The 16092-nt window shown below is 36.7% G+C and overlaps 1 protein-coding gene and 2 long non-coding RNA genes across 3 annotated transcripts in view; 1 reads left to right on the top strand and 2 right to left on the bottom strand.

Moving 5' to 3' along the window:
• Nucleotides 1-2095, top strand: part of LOC121640220 — a 56689-nt gene extending 54594 nt beyond the window's left edge. Inside the window, exon 3 of the long non-coding RNA XR_006010405.1 lies at nucleotides 2020-2095. This is a non-coding gene — a long non-coding RNA (uncharacterized LOC121640220). The remainder of the gene's footprint in view (nucleotides 1-2019) is intronic.
• Nucleotides 1-16092, bottom strand: part of LOC121640165 (myelin-oligodendrocyte glycoprotein-like) — a 123208-nt gene that overhangs the window by 52942 nt on the left and 54174 nt on the right. The gene's annotated exons all lie outside the window — the stretch shown is intronic.
• LOC121640238 lies at nucleotides 5916-7037 on the bottom strand. The gene is made up of 2 exons (XR_006010422.1): nucleotides 7001-7037; nucleotides 5916-6228 (listed from the first exon to the last, which is right to left on the bottom strand). It is a non-coding gene; the product is annotated as an uncharacterized LOC121640238 (long non-coding RNA).

Below are 16092 nucleotides of genomic sequence, written 5' to 3' on the forward strand. Positions count from 1 at the left end.
TATAAGAAATTTGAACGTTTTGTTTGTTTTAAATATTTTAAATAATTTAAACATGGACCCTTGAACCAGTCAAAGAAGAATTTCTGTCACCACTTGGGACAGACAATAAACATCTGTCTGTCTGTCTGATATAAAAGATACTAAATCCAGCAGAACAGGTTTTGTAAACTTTTTATTGAAGAAACTGTTTTTATTGTTCTTTACATTCAGACAAAAAATGTTTCTTATTGCTTATTATCTTATTATGTAAAAGGAACTTTGGCATTGAAATACTAAAAAAACAACACAGCAAAAATAGTTGATAATATTTGTGCAGGTAATATATGAAGTACTAAGTCCAGTAACACCTGTTGTGCTACGTATAGAAGAAATTGGTTTTATTTCTTTATTATTATTATTATTCATTTGTTTTACTGTATATTTAACGTTTGCACAGCAGTTAGTGTGTTTCTCAAAACAATTAGTGCAAACTGCAGAACCTTGTGCAAAACCTACAAATGTGTCATTTGCTAAAAATAGATAGTTCATTCCTCAAAATCAAGTATTTATGTCAATAAAACTGTCAAAGCCATCAAAATGAAAACTGTCACCATTGAGTATGAACTAGGTACTCAGTCATGTTTTCATCATGACAGTCTGATCGCTTAAGTGTTTTTAATTACAAAAAAGTTAGATCTCAGACACTTGCTGAAAATGTCCAAGACAGCACTACACACTAGATGTACAGCCATTTGAAAACTATAGTAAAGTTACACATTTCTCTTGTTAGTATTGTAACTACATACATGACACAGAATACCTTTTTCTCCACATTTTCACTTCATACAATGTTTGCCATCTTATAGTAATTTGTTCACAGCATTATGCAAAAGAAAAAGCTCTTCAGTCATTTATATACAACAAACTTACAGTAAAGTAAGTATTAACTTGGTAGAGTGGTGCACAACTGTAAACAATATACTAACAGTACAAACATGTACAGTACATTATATGTTAAAGGTCCCATATTATGCAAAATTCACTTTTTAATGGTTTTGGAACAGTCATACTGGTCCCCCCGCATGTGTAGGAGACCCGTAAGTGTGAAACTCTTTCAGGCGCTCTCTCTCCCCCCTGCTCCACCTCTAGGGAAGTAAGCGCTGAAATGAGCTTGTTTGAAAGCGTGTACGTTATGACGTCATAAGGGACAATAACCACTCCCCACAGAGCGATGGACCCGTCTACCGGCTCTCAAAGCCCGCCCTCTAAAAATCACCTAGCGCCCAGTGTTTTTCCCTCTTCGGCAACCCTCGTTAGCGGACATGGCTAAGCGACAGAAGCACTGTTCTGTTTGTAGCTGCATAAATGAACACGAAAACGTTTTTTTACTTCCATCCACTGAACCCACGAGGACTGAGTGGATTAATTTTATTTTTGGAGGAAATGTACCCGGAAAACTTCCAAAGGTTTTGCATGTCTGTGGCCAGCATTTCAAAGAGGACTGTTTCCACAACATGGGGGCATGGAAAGCAGGCTTCGCCAACCGTTTGAAGCTGAAGCCAGGTTCAATACCAACTGTCCGTGACACAGCTGGAGAGGTAAGAGCTGGCAGTTATTTTATCGTTTCGGCCTTATTAGTCTGATAGCTTGAAAATATATTAGCACTGTTGTAAATGTAGCCAAGTCACTGTTTCTACTGTTTGTATCCGGTGCCATTGTGCATCAGATTGATGAGCGTAGCTAGCTGTGTTCTCCGTGCGTCGCGGTTTGGGTCGGGATATTACTATTGATTTCAGTTACCATGTAAACAGGGGTGGGCGGAGCCAACAGCTGAGCTGCTCCACCAGGGTTCCGCCCACCATAAACGGCACATTTCTGAAGCTGCTAAAAAGAGGGAGGTGAAGAGAAGCCGCTGCACTCAAACTGAGGGTCGATTTGTCCATACCATGGCGGAAATATTTCATTTAGATATTAATGAATGGTCTCAGATTGGAAATAAAGTGTATAATATGGGACCTTTAATACAGTACATATTATCAGATAAAATCAGATGTCTAATAAAAAATGAGATTCTCATCACACATTTCCCACCATCCAAGTGTGAATGACATCACTGCAACAGACAGATGACATCATCCACCCCCTGGTGAGGTGGTTGGGTAAACTGTAGAGCAGGGATCCTCAGTCCTGGTCCTGGAGGGCTGCTGACCTGCAGGTTTTAGAAGTTTCCTGCTACAACACACCTGATTCAAATAAATTGGTAAAAGCTCTTCAAGAGTCTGAATCAGAATCAGGTGTGTTGCAGCAGGGAAACATCTAAAACTTGCAGGATACCAGCCTTTGAGGACCAGGATTGAGGATCCCCATTGTAGGGGGTTCAGATCTCACTTCATGTCATGGGGCATGAGGGCAATAGGTGGGTAGCAGTGAGGTGCGGTCAGGGGAGGCAGGTGAGGCATGATAAAGAAAAAAAACATGCAATAAATATTAATATTTTCCACTGATCTGTGTTAAAAATACATTTTCAGTATGACTCTAACACGTTTTTGACAGTTTATTAAGTAAAAATGGCCAAATTTGAGTATTTCCCGATCAAATCCAGTGCAGAAACCCCGGTGGAGACACGGGTGAGCTGTGCCTCAGCTCTGACTGTACCATCCAATACAAACTGGGTTGTATGACACGTTTTCTGTTCCTCAGCATATCACCAATATGAACTTTACAGAAATATTTGTTATACACCATGACTCTCTACAGTCTGTGTAATGTATTTAATGTATTTGTGAGAGAAATATTCCCGTTTATCGTACAATAAAGTGCAGAGAAAAGTCAGCAGGTGAGGCAAACAGTACTCTGCCTCACCTCAAGGGGGCGCACTCACACACCAACACGGTGTGTGAGTGTTGCCAACTTAGCGACCTTTTTTTATTTTAATTTTTAAAGCGACTAGCAACAAATCTAGCGACTTTTTCAGTATTGGAGACTTTTGTAGACTGACGCATATGAAAGTAGTTTATTCTTCTCAATGAGGAGTGGGTGCTGCTGCGCAGGCCCCTCTCCTGTCCAAAAGCAACCAGAAGAGGCTTCTGGCAGCAGCAGCAGCTGCATTCAGAGCAGGAGATGATCACCTGTTTCATGACCAGGCTGAAAATGAAACGTTTAAAGCTGCTGCAGGATGATCTCACGCTGGCTTACCGTCAGATATTAATGTCTATTAAGCAAAGAACGGTGAAATAGAAATATAGATTGCTGAATCTAATTTCAAATTCAATAATTAAATCATACAATAAAAACATTCTTTTGCAAAGTGTTTTATAAATAAAACATTAGTGATTTCTTTTTCCATTTCTGTTTTCTATTCTCCTCTGCATTTTCAAATCCTTCCTTGATGGTTTTCCCTTCATTTATCTTTGGGGCTTTGAGCAGTGAAAACCAAGTTAAATCACAGCTGCTACTCAACTGTAACCAGCTCTCTTAATGGTTAGACGCCACACGTGTGCCTCTGTCTTGCATCTCCGATTTGGTTAAGTAGCAGCTTGCTAACAGCTCACTAACTATGTTGGTGGTACCGATGTCGATATGCAGGAGACTGTTGCAGATAAGTCAAAACTTTAAAGAATCTATCCAGCATACAGAATATGAATTTCTCTAACGTTTGAGAAGGTCACTTTGCAAATTTATATTTTTATTGTATGAATTATTAAATTTGAAATTATATTAAGCAATCTATATTTTTATTTCACAATTTATTACACCTTATGAAAATGCTGTATTGTTTTTCCAAAGACCCCCTTGGTCCTCCACAAGATAAATGCTACTGGGTGTAAAGAAGTTTTTACAGTTTTTTGGGGGGTGGGGTAAGGGGTTTAACAATCCCATAATGCACCTTTCATTCACTTAATAGTTGACTATTTTTTTTTATTCATTTATAGAGTCCATTGAAACAAGTTTGTTTTCTGTAATTTATTTAGTTTGTCATTAGTTTGATTATTGCTGTTATTTGTAACAAGAAATCAAATTATTTGACAACTCGATTAGTTTTTATTCTCTTTTAAAAGGTGGCATTTGTTTTTAACAATACTGAAAAATGTACATCTTCATATGTTCATGTTACCACTTTAGCTTGGAACATTTCATGTAAACTTCTGTTCAATTTCTCTGAATAAATTATTATTTTGAAGGGGTATTTGGATTCTTAATTATAGACTTCACAACTAAAGGATGAGAAGTTCAGCCAACTTAAAAAAGTAAGGCAACCAGCTGCAAAGTGTTTTTGAGTTAACTCAACAAACAGGCTTGTGTTGGATCAACCTACATCAAGAGGGTAAATGTAAGTTGAAAAATAAGTTGGGCAAACTCAAAACTACTCTTCAAACATATTCACACTGTTAAGTTGAGTCAACTTGTGTTCACAAGTTGGCTCAACTTTTTTAAGTGTATTATCAGCTGAACAACTTGAGTTGTTTCAGCTCAAAGATATGAGTAGACTGGACTTGCCATCTTAAGTTTATTGAACTTAATATTATGCATTGATTTACCTTCTTAATTTAGGTTCACACAATGCAAAAGTCCTTAGTTGAGTTTATTCAAAAACGCTTTGCAGCTGGTTGCCTTACTTTTTTAAGTTCAGTCAACTTTTCTTTTCTTACAGTGCACCATCTAATACAAACTGCATCGCATGACACATTTTCTGTTCCTCAGCATAACGCCAATATGAACTTTACAGAAATATTTGTTATACACCATGACTCTCTACAGTCTGTGTAATGTATTTAATGTATTTGTGAGAGAAATATTCCCGTTTATCGTACAATAAAGTGCAGAGAAAAGTCAGCAGGTGAAGCAAACAGTACTCTGCCTCACCTCAAGGGGGCGCACTCATTAGCGTCCTTTTTTTGTTTGTTTTTTTAAAGCGACTAGCGACAAATCTAGCGACTTTTTCAGTATCGGAGACTTTTGTAGACTGACGCATATGAAAGTAGTTTATTCTTCTCAATGAGGAGTGGGTGCTGCTGCGCAGGCCCCTCTCCTGTCCAAAAGCAACCAGAAGAGGCTTCTGGCAGCAGCAGCAGCTGCATTCAGAGCAGGAGATGATCACCTGTTTCATGACCAGGCTGAAAATGAAACGTTCAAAGCTGCTGCAGGATGATCTCACGCTGGCTTACCGTCAGATATTAATGTCTATTAATGAAGAGTGTGGAGGAAAACAAGTGTTGTAAAATGTTGCAGCCTCCTAATTAGAAAACAACCTACACTTAATAAAATTAAAGTAGAATAAAAGAAAATATTAACCAAAGAATTTGTTTTATTTTTATTAGTTTTCCCATTTTAAAATTTTTTAGCTTGTCTTTTCGTCCATTTTTGCCTTTCCCATGACATTCCTCTCCACAGCAGCCTCCATGTACCAGGATATTATGCACATTAGATGATGTCATTTAGTGATTTCTAGCGACTTTTAGGACAACCAGTAACTACTTTTCTCACTGAAGAGTTAATAACAGTGGGTGTGTGAGTGTAAGTGAAAGAGGAATGCTGATAGAATATGAAACATTACCAGTTGCATGCCGTTGAATGAATATTGAAATAAGATGTTCTTTTCAGTTCTTACTATTGTAAATCAGTGCCTCACCAACCATAAACTTCACCGCACGTCACTGGTGGGTCGTCCTTTAGTGCAGATGGGGACAGTTTACTGGGGACTGGAACAAGACTGGAGGTCTTCCACAGGAGTATAAAAGAGGTTCTGAGGAACTGGAAACAGCTGGCTGGCACAGGTCTTTAGAAGTCTGGACTGATGGCATCTGGACCAGCAGCTTTGGATTGATTGAGTCTCTCCAGCTTTTACTATTTTTATCAGAGAATTTAGTTTTGTCACCGATTATTGCTAATTGATGAAAGAAGGCGGGTGATAAAATATCTATCTAGGTTCTAAGTTCTTGTTCTAACCTTTAGTCATGAGCTGTTGGTAGAAACAAAAAGAACAAGATGTCTGAAATGAGTTTCTCTACCTCTCACTTAAAGATGAGGTGAAGTCACCCTGAAATGATAAAGTCTCTAAACTGACCTGGTTCTTTTTTTCTTTCTTTCTCTCTGTTTTTATCTGAGCTCAAATCTACCCCCTAAAAGAAAGAAAAAAATCTTTTGCATTAGGTGGATGAGTAACAGAAAAAAAAATCCAGATGTTTATTCGATGTCGTCTGGTTTCACTTTGATTGTCGTCCTCCTGTCTGTCTTGTCCCACTTCTGCATCTGTAACACAACACAAAATAATGTATCTTTAAATGAAAATTGCAATTTTATTATGCAGTTAGATTAAAAAATTTGCTAGATTATCAGTTTTAATTAATTTATAGTTTTACTTTTTGAGCAAAGAAAAAGGAAAATCAGGCTGAAAAAGGAAAAATCTAATGTGGAGGATGGGATCTCTGGTCTAATATTAATTTCAGGATGTAGTGTACAGCTCGGTAAAATAACATTCGTAACTGAAAACATTCTTTACACTACTGCAAACAGAAATACAGCATCAAAGTTGTATTACTCCGTCTCTGTTGTACTCAGTGAGTACTCTGTAGAGCTGCTTCACAAACATCTGGGGAGATCTTTGTCTGCATCACTATCAGTCCCTGGATTCTGGACATTTACTCATTGTAGACGTGAAGTCCTCAGAAAAGTGTTTAATACAGTCTCAGAGCTCATGTTAATGTTAGTTTGAGCCAGGAGGGTCCACTACTGATTTCATTACAGAGAGGAGGAAGCTCCATCTGAACATCAGCTTTTCAGCTGGTTCTGTGTAAAAAAACTCATCCAGCCCATTAAGCTGCACCTTATTACTCAATGAATCACTATTCTGAGATTAGAGAAGTTCTTCTATCAGGAGAATATTTTAATCAGATTCCAGATCCATTTTATCAAAAAGAAAACAAGTCATACATTAAAATCCTGTTTCTTTCAATTGATTTATGTATTCATTTATTTATCTTTGGTAGTAGAGAAATAAAACATAGATATGCCTAAATATTACCGTGAACTTGTCTTCTTCTGGGTGATCCCTATTTTTCTGTAGAACACAGAAACAAACAACAAACACAAAGACATGATGGTTCAGTTCTTCTCTAAGGCCTCGTCCACGTTTGCAGGATTATTTTTCTGCATTTGCATCTTTCGTCCACATGTAAACACAGTTTTGCTAAACTGCAAACAAACTTTTCAGAAAACACCGTCCATGGTGAAGATTTTCACATGATCCATCTGTGTGTTTAAGTGTGGACAGAATAACCAACATCTCTGGTTCAGAGTCAGAGCGTCCACCTCCACCTGTGTCTTGTTCACATGGCAACAGCAGACGTAGCAAAGATGGTGCTGGCTGTAATCATGCTAGCACTGTAAATATACTGAAGAACAAAAGCTCCACAAAACCAGATTTAACAGAAATATTTCTTTTTTATTTCTCCTCTGATTGGCCATCATGGCTTCAGAGATGGAGCCAAATCTCCATCTTCTGGTTTGGTTTCTGGTGGAGTTTCAGGTGTTTCTGTGTCTCGATGTGGACAGAGACTTTTATGTAAATAACACCAGAAGGATGTGTTTTCTATAAAATAAGTGTGTGTGTGTCAGCTTTAGTTGTTGAAAACATTAGACTGAAGCAGCAGAATAAAAGGAGAATAAAATGTGAGTCTGGTCTCAGATCAGTCTGACACACACCAGAAGAAGAAAAACTACTTCCTGTCTAGAAGATGAAGCCACAGCAGATCAAGTTGTTCATGTTAATCTCAGAAACCTGCGTTCAGCTGAGTGATGTGTAGATTTGATCCTATTTTAACACAGAATGAGTTTTTCTAAAAGAGCTGAAGTGGTCGTTATCAGTAAATTATAATTAGGGATTTTCAGAAGATTAAACCAGAGCAGGTTTGCTGTTCACTAATTACACTGCATGTAAACAACATGACGCACATTTTATTTCTTTTTTACTCTTTTATATGTTAAAACCAACAATGACAGAGAGATGAAGGTTCCTTCTCTGTGTCAACAAGCCGTCACTCTCACAGTCGTGGGTCAGATTATTGATTGATTAGTGATTAGATCTTTGAATTTGTGTCCGAGTGTGAAAACAAAGTTTTGTGTTCTGTGATTATTTTACATTTTACTAAATGAAAACTATCAGATTTTTCCAGTTAAACATTCGTCATTAATACAAGATTCATTTCATGTTTCTGACTCTTTTCTTTAACAATGACTCTGAATCACTGATTTACAAGACTGATCTATAAACATGTAACTTGGTTCATTTATTGTACGTTGGTGTCATTTAACACTTATTTTGTTTGTTTTTCTGCTACTACAACAAATCTTACTATTATCACTTCTTGTTAAAAGACTCTTGTGTTGAACTGATCTATTAAAACTTAATCTATAGAAACTAATGAACACATTTAATTCTGTTTAACTTCATCTGAAAGTGTAGAAGGAAAGAATCTGCTGGAAATGAAAAGAGGAGAAATTTATGACTCACGTTTGTAATAAACTAAACCAGCAATGAGAACAAGAACAGCAGCAACAATAAGACCAGTAAGTCCTGCAAAACAGAGAAAAAATATCAGAAAACAAGTAAAAACATACTTTAATTTCAAATTGATAATGTTAATAAAAACAACAATAATATACAATAAAACTTTAACTCAGAGTAATTATAATCTAATCAATAATATAACTGGAAGTTATTTTAACTTTTAACTAAAAAACTTTATTCCTGCTGATGGAGAGAAAATATATTAAACTGTAAATATTATACTTTTTATTTTTCTGTTAAAAGTTGAGAGACGTTATTTACCGATCAGATAAGTCATGTCCGATGAAGGTGGAGTCCAAGAGCAGATTTCATCCGCTGTTCAACAAAGAAACGCAGTCGTTCAGTGTTCACACCGTCCGACACCGAGAACAGTTCCTGAATGGTATCTAAGAGCCGTTTGTTGGGTTATTTATATCCCACTTGAAGTATGTGTGCACTTGCGCAGTGACACCACCGGTGATTGTGGGTGGCACCGTGGGTGTGTTGAGGTTATTAATGAGTGCGCTCACCTGTGTTGGTTTGGGGCCTGGAGCATGGAGACAGGGAGAGCTTGAGGTGAAACTTTCTATTAACCGTCATTGTTGTTATCATTGTCACTGTCATTGTATATTATTAACATCAGTTAAATGCGTTATTTTGATACAACCTTACACAAAGTAGTGTATGCTTCTTGAGTCTTAAGATTGTGATGTGGATGTAAAACAATAAAGCATTATGACATGTGAACTGGTTTAGCGTGACGCGTTTTGGACAAACCTCCAGTATCAGCCTGTCGCGGCGTTTTAAGGTTAAGGTTAAAGTTGGTGTGCCGCAATAGTATCCTATGCTTTCACTTTTGACTTTGTGTGTGTGTGTTTTTTTTTTTTTTTTTTTTTTTACTTGTCCATTTAACATCATTGTCTATCCTTTTTGTTTCATACATTTATTTGTATATATAACATGTATTCTGTACAAATACAGCTGTATCATCTTTTCTTGTTTATTGAGGTAAATTTGGAAATTACAGTGTGTGTATGTTAAATTATGTCATGTTTATTTGTCCATGAGTATTGGATGAATCACTAATGTGCAATGAAGTGTCTAATTTGCAAATATATTCTCACCATAAACAGATAGGTATCCACATACTGTGTATGAAAGGGTGGAGGGTGGATGGGGCACAAAATTATGTTTTAGGAGAAATTAACACCTGATTACACATTTTGCCTAATCTTCAGGAACTTTGCTCATCTGCTTTTTAACATGTATCTCTTCAGTCCATTTTTGTTGACTAACCAGTCCTAACCAGTTCATTAATGCACACCTTGCTTTAATGTCCCACAAGACATTTCCGTAAGGTTGACGTTTGGACTTTAGATCAACATCTTGGCCGTTTCTAAATATACCTACTTGTTTGTAGCTACTTGTGAAATGTCATCAGTTCAGACTCTATAGCAAGCCGTTTTAACATTTAATAGCTAAACTTGACTATCAGGAATTAACATTATAGAAATCAATAATTTAATTTTTACTAGTCGTAATTATAACTAGTAACCTGAACAACATGAAGAGACTGAGATGTTACCAACAGAAGGTCATGGTAATAACTCAGCTGTCTCTGTTTCATTTATCAGATACAGAAGTGGGAAAGCAAGGAAAAGAGGGATTTAATTTCAGTTTTTGTATTACTTATAATAAGGTGGATCTGATCAAAAATCCCCCTGATGGAAGAAATGCTCTTTGGAAACCAGAATCTCAGATCAGATCAGTGAGTCATTGAGTCATAAGGAGCAACTTACTGGCTGGATGCTTTGTTACACAGAACCAACAGAACAGCTGATGTTTAAAACGCTGCTTCTTCTTCTTTGCTATGAAATCAGTTATAGTAGATCTGCCTGACCCAAACTAGCGGTCAGTGAAACAGCATTAAACTACTAAAGATCAACTCTGAGACTGTGTGTGTTTTTTTGGAGGACTTCATGTCTCCATAGAGGAAACATCCAGAATCCAGGGACTGATAGAGACTGTATGGGTGCTGCTCATTGCAGACAGCTGTGATGTCTTTTCGGAGTGGTTGGACCTGACGCACCCCCGGTATCTTCCATGCTGATTGGCTCATCATCCAGCCAATCATACTGCAGCTCGAGGGAGTCCAGGAAATAAAGGACTGCTGCAGAGCTTCATTCGGGAGCGAGAAGCTGGACAGCACATGCTGCTTCACCTCACCTTGGCAGAGTTATGGCTGCGTTGCTTTACTGTCTGTTCGTTGTGCTAAATGGTAGAATTTTGTGTAGTAGACCATTAAGTATTTACAACAGGGTTAAACTTGTCTCTAAAGATACAAGTTCATACTGTTATAAAAAAAAGTCAAACACATGGAACATTTTATTAAAGTTTCTGGCTGAAAAACACTTTTGTTTAACATTTGATTTCCTTTGAATAGAATGACTAAGGGAATAACAACAACAGGAATAACAATAACATGCTAACTCTGCCGACCACGCTATGAAACTAGAAGTTAGGAGGACCCAAGCAGTATACCCAATAAAGTAAAGAGTCATAGCAAAAAGAAACATAAATTCACATAACATGTAATAATGACCCACTGGAAAAAAACATTAGCTTATGTTTGGAGGTAACGATGTTGCATAAATGAAAAAGTTCCTTTCTCTAAGTACCACAGTAGACAAAACTGAACTTGTCTTTGTTTTTGTAAAAGATGCCACATGTGACCATCCACATTTTAGAAAAGCTATAGACATTTCCTCTGAGACCGAAAATAGATTGTGGACTAAATTAAATCAAATCTATTAACTTCTTATATTGTTTGATATCCAAAAATAAGTTGTTATACAAATCATTTTAATCACACTACTTCATGTAAATTGGAGGATAACTGGATGAAGCTTTGTAAAATGTTAAAAAAAAAGTCTGAATTTCAGACCCCAGTCCTGTAGGTTTTAGAAGTTTCACTGCTCCAGCACACCTAGTTTAAATTATATGGATATCCTAGGTTCTCCCAAAGCATGTCAACCCATTAATCTAAATAAGGTGTGCTGCAGCAGGAAACATCCAAAACCTGCAGGACAACAAGAACCAACTTTGAAAACCACAACTTAATGTAAACTTTATTTGTTTGTAGCAATGCTTTGCCTAAACATTCTTTCAAATAATTAGTAGTCATTGTTTATGTATAGAAACATCAATTTAACATTATTATACAGTAAAAATACATGCAGACAATGAGACTTAATGAACCCTGAAACTGTTCCTAAAACAAAAAGCATAAAAACATAAAACTGAGGTATTTCAGTGTTTGCTGGCAAATCTATTTAAAATTGATCATTCAAGTTATATCTTGAGCAGGCAGATGGTTCACGCTCCAGAATACATGAGAAAGAAATAGGAATAGAGGTGAATAGTAAACTCTTTAGATAGCTTTAAAATAATACTAGCTTATCAGTAAAAACCTACTTTGAATGTGAACTGTACTTACGATCTTGTAACTTCAGTTTCTACAAATATGCAACAGGTTTGTATTCTTGTTTGATTGAAAACACAGCAGAAACTAGAAATAAATAATTAATTGCTTTGTTGTAAATTGTTCATGAAATTAAGCATTAACAAGAATGGAAACCCTTCACTGCCATCATAAGTGCTAGTTGCCGCTCATAATTGAAATGCAATGTTTTGTGGAATTTTGTGTAATTATTTTATGCTGTTACAGTATATACTCATAAAAAAATAACTTCCCATTGCAAAAAAAAATATTTTTGTTTTCATAATGAGAGAAGATAAAACTTTACAACAAACATTAAGCAGTAAACTAAAAAACAGCTACATTTTTTTTAACCAACCTTTCAGTATGAAGGCTGGCTAAAATAGCCTGGTTCAATTCTTCATCATCAGAAGATACATCCGACAGTGCAGCCATCACTGATAGGTAGCTGTCATAGTTAGCAGACTGCTGATGTGTTGAGGTGGAAGCTGAATGACTTGACTTGAATGCAGCATGAACTAAAAGTATTTTGGCAAGTAAGAACCAGAGACGGCTCTGATGGATCAAGTAAAGACGTCCCTTGAAAAGATGGAAGTAGAAGGCTGACTGGTGGAAAGACATCTTGGTCTTTTCCCATGTTTGTCTGACATCGGTGTGGGCTGAGTGTCAGGACATTGGTCTTTTTGTTTTTCCTTACTTGCTGTCACTTGTTCTATTTGTGGTTGAACTGTTGCAGCTGGTCTTGCCTCCCACTATGAAATAGTCGCTGACTTGGTCTGTCTCAGTCTGTGTGAGACTCTCTGTTGTTTCCTTCGTGATGACATCTGTGTTTCGGAACCTTTTTTGTTTCTGTGGGAAAATATGATCTCTGCTGGAAAGTACCGGTCATTTCCTTTTTCCCTTTCGAATCCAACTTCTTTTTTTCTGCTCATACACAATGTATTCTGAACCAATTTTTTTCATTTTTGATGGATCTGGCCTCTTATCAGTGAATATGTAATACGGGGTCTCCCCCGTTCTCTTGCAGTAACATCTGTTTCTTATTACTGCTGCCATCCTGGCTGCGTAAGGCCACAACTCTTTTGGTAAACCAGACTCGATTAGCACGTATCTGACCATTTCGAACAGTGTTCGCCAATTTCTTTCTGCAGTCCCATTTTAAAGGGGTGAGTACGGGGATTCAGACAGATATCTTCTCAGAGTCGTGCTGGACTTTAGCATGAAGCAACTCTCCAGAGTTTTCTTTCAGAACAACACAGACTGAACATCTTAACTTAGATGTTGTAGTTCTTTCTGCAGTACATTACAGAACTGTAAGCTGCTTCCTGACATTTAATATTAGAATCAGACCCGAGTAACTCTTTACATTAGATTATTTTTCCTTCTCAGCCTGATGGTTCTTTTATTCAATAAGTAAAGCTATTAATTAATTAAACTTATTTTTATCAAACCGCATTAAAGAAAAAAAGCAATGATTACTGAAAATAACTTCTTTTGTTTTGTGTTTTAGGTACACAGGATGTACAAGGCTGGAAGCAGGACAAGAACCAGGAAGAGGATTCTTTAAATGAGCCGAACTAAGACAACGATTAAACATCCTTTTGATCTGTTACTCAGCCACTCAGTGGAGAGAAAGTTGGGTTTTATTTAATTATTTGTCACTTTTAGTCCACATTTTCCTGCTTTTTGCATAGTGACTTTCAGTGATCAAACCAATTAGTGTTTCCTGTTTTAACACTGACAAAATACATTATGTTTGTCTGGAACGTGGTGCTGGTAGCCGACTGATGGACTAATGGAAAAAGAGAGGAAAGGGAAGCAGAAAGAGAACTTATATATATAAAAAAGGAGGTGCTTGAAGAGGAGGCGGGAAATGCCGGAATATTTTTCAAATCCTCCACCAGCAGTGGTGTCCAGTCACCTGCGACATCAGGTGACTTAACGTTTAATAAATGACAGATGCGGGAGGGGAACAACGTGTTGTTGGGGGCAAACTTTTATCTGAACATGATCACTGGTTGAAATTCTCCATGAACCCTTTTATGTAGCTGTAATAATGAGCTGGTAGGCCTCCTATCTAAACTTAATTCTACTGTAAATGTTGCACTGGTTTGTTGTTTTATTATTAAACCACATCAGCCCAAACACACAACTACAAATGGATATGCTACCGTTTATATACACTAGCTCATATTTAGGGTTTCCTGGTATAACCTGAATAAAATAAAATAGTCAATTATTTGTGTTGTAGGCCTATTAAACTGACAGGTGGAGATTTTAATACTTGGCTGCTTAGCTACAGTCTAACAGTCTGTCCACATCCACTACTTATATATACAAGTTTGGTAAAGCTGCATTTATTTATTTGAAAATACAAATTTCAGCACTTTATTTTCTGTTTGTGCAAGTAATATATGAAGTACTAAGTCCAGTAACACATGTTAGTGCAAACCTCGTGCATAACCTGCAAAAGTGTCACTGGCTAAAAGTAGATAGTTCATTCCTCGAAAGCAAGAATTTATGTCAGTGAAACTGTCGGAGCCATCAAAATGAAAAGTCCTGTCACCACTGAGTACGAACTAGATACTCAAATGACTTAGTCATGTTTTCATTATGACAGTCTGATCTCTTAAGTGTCTTTATTTACAAAAAAGTCAGATCTCAGACACTTGCTGAAAATGCCCAAGACAGCACTACACACTAGATGTACAGCCATTTGAAAACTATAGTAAAGTTACACATTTCTGTTAGTATTGTAGCTGAATACATGACACAGAATACATTTTTTTCACATTTTCACTTCACACAATGTTTGCCATCTTACTGTAATTTGTTCACAGCATCATGCAACAAAAGCTCTTCAGTCAGTTATATACAACAAACTTACAGTAAAGTAAGTATTAACTTGGTAGAGTGGTGCACAACTGTAAACAATATATTAACAGTACAAACATGTACAGTACATTATATGTTAATACAGGACATATTACCCTATGTTACTGAACATGCTAGACGTTCTTGTCTGTCTGGTCACATATTTTCATTGGATATCAAAACCACCTCTTTTGTATTTAGTGAACACTAAAGGTCAGCTGAGAGAAATGATTCAATTTAAGACATTTTCAGAAAAAAAAATTGCTCACTCAGAGGGACATGATGTCTTGAGGTGTTACACGTTACTCACAGCTGCTGGATTTTGGCAAACTGTGGTTTAACCTGCAGTGACATTTGAAGGAAGGTTGTTGTAGAAAAATTACCAAGAGTCTAGAATGAGTAAAAGTATATAAGGTTTATTTACAGGAGAAGTATTGAATAAAGAATTACTTGCAAGTAAGAGAGTGATCGTCCCGACTCGCATGAAGTCGGGAGAGACTGATGATTCATCAGAGAGAAACTTATTTTATTCAGCTGGTCCCCAGCTGAAGGTCAAACAGCAAAATAATAAATGAGGAATAAAAGACTGAGCGGCGCCACTTTCTTCCAGCTTTCAGACAAAGCCCACATACCACAACAAGCTAATATCCCAAACAACTATTGCTATCTAGCAGGTCGAAAACCAGTCTCAACTCTGCCAGAGCTCTGGGATGAAAGTGGTCAGTCTGACCTCACACACGCCTACACAAAGAAAACTGTAACTTCAGTATTCTGTAGAATGAGAACACACAATATGAAAATGTAAAAGTGAATGGATTAACAATATTAAATTAATAAAGAAACTGAATATACATGTGATTATTATGAGTATATATGAGTGATTACCATGTGTTACCATGTACCATTCGGAATTTCTTTCACCTCGTTTTACTATTAATCACACAAAACACAAAGAAATTTACCATGACATCTTCAAACAACAGAATGCCACTGTTATAATCACATCAAGAGCCAAATGCACCCAAATAAAAACAAAACAAAACAAAACTCATAATCAACACAAGGGGGAAATGAAGGAAGGATAAGAGCTGCTGGTTTAGAAAATATACACTGACACACCATAACATTACACTGAGGTTCAGAAAACATTATCATCACTGTTAAAACCAGTAAACTAATATCATCATAAGTACAA

This window comes from Melanotaenia boesemani, chromosome 5, assembly GCF_017639745.1.
Source record: "Melanotaenia boesemani isolate fMelBoe1 chromosome 5, fMelBoe1.pri, whole genome shotgun sequence".
NCBI classification, from domain to species: domain Eukaryota; kingdom Metazoa; phylum Chordata; class Actinopteri; order Atheriniformes; family Melanotaeniidae; genus Melanotaenia; species Melanotaenia boesemani.